The 5,975-nt window shown below is 47.3% G+C and overlaps 1 protein-coding gene across 1 annotated transcript in view; it reads right to left on the reverse strand.

Annotated features, from left to right (window-relative positions):
• The window catches only part of LOC145397684 (uncharacterized), a 53,176-nt gene extending 47,201 nt beyond the window's left edge, over nt 1-5,975 (reverse strand). The window contains exon 1 of the mRNA XM_080270724.1: nt 5,858-5,975. The gene's annotated coding sequence lies outside the window, so the exon portion shown is untranslated. The remainder of the gene's footprint in view (nt 1-5,857) is intronic.

The following is a 5,975-nucleotide window of genomic DNA, read 5'->3' on the forward strand; positions in this document are numbered from 1 at the left end:
GGTAGATAATTACAGGTAGGGATGGAGAGAGAAAGAGAGAGAGAGAGAGAGAGTGTTCCTGTTATCACTCAACAACTAGTCTACGCCAAACATCCTGTCTCATACCCAAACTCTACCATCACAGCACGCCTTCATGTGGTGTTATAACTGGGCGGGGGAGCTGCCTGGTTATACAGACGCCCCTCAACTCCCACCCTATCCCCCGAAGGAAGGATGGTGGGCGGCAGGAGGAGGATAAACTCAGCCTGCAGTCCACTAGGCTCACATTCAAACACATAGGAATATTTTATGCACATCTGAGAGCGCCCATACTCCTTTTACCATAACTTGGCTCAGATTTTCGTCCATTTGCAGCTTATTCCTCGTAGCTCAGTGGCAGAAAAAGACAGTATTACACCTGTGCTTCCTGTCCATGGCACTTCTTCGTGACTAGCACCATATTTTCCATAGTTACTAAGGAATACACATGCGACGGCTCTACATCCTCCCCATAGCACTTCTTCGTGATTAGCATTGTATTTTCCATGGTTAATTAAAAAAAAAAAAAAACTACGGCCGTGCATCCTTTCCACAGCACTTCTTCGTGACTAGCACCAAATTTTCCATAGTTAATCTGGACAACATGGTGCGGCTCAACATCCTCCCCATAGCACTTCTTCGTGACTAGCATTGTATTTTCCTTGGTTAATTTAAAAAAGACAATGCTACGGGTCTGCATCCTCTCCGTAGCACTTCTTCGTGACTAGGACCATATTCTAGTGTTAAGTTCTTTGCTTACGAGTAGATAGATAGATAGATAGATAAATAGATAGTTCAGTTGGGCTAGATAGATTGGTAGTTATGGTGGTAAAGATAGATAGACATGGTAATAGATAGACAGATATGGAGGGGTGGATGTGGAATGATGATACGCTGATAGATAAATGTACGATGGATAGATACATAGGTGGGTAGACAGATAAATAGACAGGTGGATGGATATATGGATCGATAGATGTACATATTGATCGATAGATAGAAGTACAGACTGAATGTAGAGCGATTGTGTAATAAACGAGGTATTGTTGACAAAGATAGATAGATAGATAGATGGGGTTGCTAGAGATAGATGGATGGATAGACAGATGATAGATTAGTAGGTGTGTAGAGGATAGATAGATGGATGGATGGATAGATAGAAATATAGACAGATAGACTGATTGATAGGAGTTAGCTGAGATGGAATGAATGTAATGAACTGATAATGTACTTAGACATAAATTGAGAGAGAGAGAGGGAGAGAAAGATAGAGAGAGAGAGAGAGAGAGAATGTGGAATGAATGTGATAGTGGTGAACATTCCTGCCTACCACCTCACCCTCAGCATTACTCTGCATTTACACTGAGTCACCATCTCTGCCTCACCCTCTCCCTGCCTCACCTCCTCTCTCTGCCTCACCCACCCTGCCTCTCCTCTCCTGCCTCCCGTTCTCCTTATTTCCTACCTCGTCACTGTCTGTCCTCCTGCCTCACTCCATCCTTGCCTCACCAACTCTGCCTTACCCTTCCCTGCCTCTCTCTCTCTCTGCCTACCTTTACTTATATTTATTTGTGTATTTTTCTTTACGTATTTTCTGTCCACTTGCATCACCCTCTCTCTCTCTCTCTCTCTCTCTCTCTCTCTCTCTCTCTCTCTCTCTCTCTCTCTTCCTGTTGAGTCAGGCTTTCTGCTTCCCTGCTCACTATGCTTGTCTACCTACAGTATGTGCGTATCTACCCACCTACCTACCTACCCACCTACCTACCTACCTACCTACTTACCTACCTACCTACCTACCCATCTACCTACCTACCCACCTACCTACCTACCCACCTACCTACCTACTTACTTACCTACCCACCTACTTACCAACCTACCTACCTACCTACCTACCTATATACTTGACAGCTTATCTACCTACTTGTCTGTATCTACCAGCCTACCTGTGTACTTACCTACCCATAATCTACCTACCTACCTCTTCCTGCTTACATGCCTGCTGCCTACCTACCTACCTACTTATCTTTCCGTATGCTTGTCTGATCGTTATATTTATCACAACCGTCGCCACTACCACAACTACCACCACCACCACCACCACTGCCTTTATCACCACAACTACCACCACCACCACCACCACTGCCTTCATCACCACAACTACCACCACCACCACAACTGCCACCACCATCACAGCTACCACCACCACAATCAACACAAATGCCACCATCATCATCACCACCACCTCCATCACCACAACTGCCACCATCATCACAGCTACCACCACCACCACCACCATCACCACAACTACCACCACCACCACCACAACAACAACAGTTACCACCACCACCACCACGACCACCACCACAACTGCCACCATCGCCGACACGCCACAAATCACCACAAACCACCACAACTACCACCATCACCAAGATTACTACCAAAACTACCAACATTTGTCGACCGAGGTAACGTCACGAAATTGCCCACTTTCTCTCAGCGCGGGGTGAGAGAGAGAGAGAGAGAGAGAGACGAAGAGAGGTGATGGAAAGAAGAGGGAGAGAGAGAAGAGGAAAGTGAAGCAAGGAAGAGAGGAAGGAAAGGAAAGAGAGAGGTAGGATGAGAGTCAGTGAGGAAGGGAAGGTGGGAGGGATGGAGGGAAAAAAGGGAGGAGGAGGGGAGGGAATGAGGAAGGAGGGAGAGAAAAGGAGAGGGGGAGTGAGGAAGGAGGGAGAGAGGATGGGAGGTGAGAGGAGAAAAAGAGAAGGGAGGGAGGGGGAGGAGAGAATCGAAGGAGAGAGACGAACGGAGGAGGGTGAAGGAGAGAGAGAAAAGAGAAAGGGGGGGAGGGAGGGGGAGATGGGGGTAAGGGAGAGAGTAAGGAAGGGAGAGGGTCGACAGAGTGGGGGAAGGGAGAGAGAGAGAGAGAGAGAGAGAGGTGAAAATCGATCTAGCGCTTGTAAGGACACATAGTAAACAACTTTTTAAATGTCCCGCCCCATAGCACGTGGGAGAGAGAGAGAGAGAGAGAGACAGACAGACAGACAGACAGACAGACAGACAGAGACAAAGACAGAGAGACAGACAAAATCACCGGTTGGATGGTGTTAAGGCTGTATCTAACCCCTCCAGTTCAAAAATAAATCACGGTTGGACGGTGTTAAGGCTGTATCTAACCCCTCCAGTCGGAAGTCTCTCTCCGGGCGGAATAAAATCGTCTGGAGATAGCAAGGGAAAAGAATAAGTAGCCGGTTGGAAGGTGTTAATGGAAGCTGTAACCCCCTTCTGTTCGAAAAATCTCACTTAAGCTGAATAAAACCGTCTGATGTATAAAGAAAAAGGTTTGTCAAGGGGTCGGTTCAGCACGGACGGTTGTTTGCCTGCGTTTGATGGGTCTGCTCATCCAAATAGACCGGGGTTACACACACACATACACACACACACACACACACACACACACACACACACACAAACAGCTTAGCCCAAAACTGTGATCACTCCATCTTGAAATGTTGAGCTTAAACGATAAAGTAACACTAGAGGGTGATGCTAGTCACGAAGAAGTGCTGTGGACTGAATGAAGATATGAAATGTTGCCCTTTTTTACCACTCATAGGCTGGATAAGGACGAAAATCTGGGCCAAGTTAAGGTGAAAGAACTAAGGGAGATATTCCGTGAGTGAGGTGGAAGGAGGGGGTGACCAAGGATGAGATGGAGGGTGAGGGGGATATGCCGAGGATGAGATGGAAGGGGAGGGGGAGACCGAGGATGAGATGGAGGGATGGGGTGAGGATGGAGAGGTATATGAGAAAGGAGGGTGTGTGAGTTGAGGTGGTGACAGAGTGACAAGTAGGCGATTCGTTTGTGGCCGCCCCTTACGGAATTTGGGCGCCTGTTGTAGGTAGATCAGATAGATAAAGAGATAGATAGATATACTTACATACATATAGATAGGTACTGTACACACACACAGATAGATATAGATCGATACATACATACATACATATAGACAGGTAGATAATTACAATATCTGTTTTTGCAGGTACTGTCACACTATTCTCTTCCTCACAGACCACAACAGGCTAAGTCCCTGGTATGCAAGATTAGGGGCAGTGTTTATTATTCCTTGCACTCAGGGTATGTGTGTGTGTGTGTGTGTGTGTGTGAAAGATGCATACTTTATACGTATGTATGTATGCGTGTGCACATGTTTGTGGTTGGAGAATACTCGTACTTGTTTATGTCTTTTATGCATGTAGAGTATATAGATATGTGTACGTTATGTGCTCATGTATGTATGTTTACGTGTGCGTGTATGTGTGAGAATCCATACATGTGAACGTTGTATGTGTGTGTTTACCATCGTGTGTACGGCATATGCTTGTGCGCAGATCTGCTTGTACATGTGTGAGTAAGCTGTATCCCTATATTGATGTGTGTGTGTGTGTGTGTGTGTGTGTGTGTGTGTGTGTGTGTGTGTGTGTGTGTGTGTGTGTGTGTGTGTGTGTGTGTGTGTGTTTACATGTGTGCTGTGTATATTATGTTCGTGGGTGCGTGTCAACATGTCCTTACTGTGTACGCGTGTTCATGTGTAAATATGTACATGCGTGTAAACTGAATTTGTGTGCGTATATGCATGTGCGCGTGTGCATCGGTTTCCGTGTTTACGTGTGTATACAGTTCATGAATATATATGCGTGTGTACAGAGTGTGTGCATGCGTTTGAGTATACATGTGTCTTTGTGTACGTGTGTGTGCGTCAGTGGCAGGGCTTATCTCCGTGTACTTAATGCCCTGCTGCGGCTTACTGGGCAGGGCACGGCAGGACAGGGCAGGACTAGGCAAGATAGGGCAGGACAAGGCAGAACAGAATCGAATAAGTTAGGACAGAATGAAGGACAAGGTGAGGCAGGGTAGGACAAGGTGAGGCAGGGTAGGACAAGGTAAGGCAAGGTAGGACAAGATGAGGCAGGGTAGGACAAGGTGAGGGACGGTAGGACAAGATGAGGCAGGACAGGTTAAGACGTGGCAGGACAGGGCAGGACAAGGCAAGATAGGGCAGGACAAGATGAGGCACGGTAGGACAAGATGAGGCACGGTAGGACAAGGTAAGGCAGGGTTGGACAAGGTGAGGCACGGTAGGACAAGATGAGGCAGGGTAGGACAAGGTGAGGCAGGGTGGGACAAGGTGAGGCAGGGTAGGACAATCTAAAACACAGCAGGACAAAGCACCGGGACAGGGTAGGACAAGGTGAGGCAGGGCAGGAGAAGGGAAAACAAGGTAGGAAAAGATATGATAGGGTAGGACAGGGTATTGAAGAGCAGGACAGGTAGGACAGTATGAAGAAACACCAGGACAAGGTAGGACAGTACGGAGAAACACCAGGACAGGGCGGGACAAGGTAGGAAAATGCATAATAAGAGTAGGGCAGTACTGAGAAAAACCGGGACAATGTAGGGCAGGGTAGGACAAGGTAAACGATGGCAGGACAGGGTATCATAAGGGATAATATGCAGGGCAGGGTAGGGCAATACAAGACAGAGTAGGACAGCGCAGGAAAGTATCTAAGAAAACCAGGAGAAGGATGAATGGAATAGAGTGGAAATTAGAGGAGAGGAAAAGAGAATAGAAGGAAGGAAAGGAAAGGGAAGGGGGGAAGGGAAAGGAGGGAAGGGGAGGGAAGGGAGGGGAAGGGAACAGGAAAGAAGGTAAAGGAAGGGAATAGGAAGGAAGGAAGGGAAAGAAAGGGAATATAAAGGAAAACAGCCATGTTGGATAAAGCAAGGTAGAGTCAGGTAAAGTCAGCTTATTAAGAATTATCAATATACACATCCTCTTACCTGTGTGGGCGCTCCTGCTGGTGGTGGTGGGTGAGGCTGGGCAGGTGTGGGTGGGGCTGGGTGGCTGTGGCTGTGGGTGGGGGCGTAAGTTAGGTTGATATTGTGGGTGTGGATGGAT

This window comes from Coenobita brevimanus, chromosome 42, assembly GCF_032717465.1.
Source record: "Coenobita brevimanus isolate Jiangsu-jjx chromosome 42, ASM3271746v2, whole genome shotgun sequence".
Classification (NCBI taxonomy): domain Eukaryota; kingdom Metazoa; phylum Arthropoda; class Malacostraca; order Decapoda; family Coenobitidae; genus Coenobita; species Coenobita brevimanus.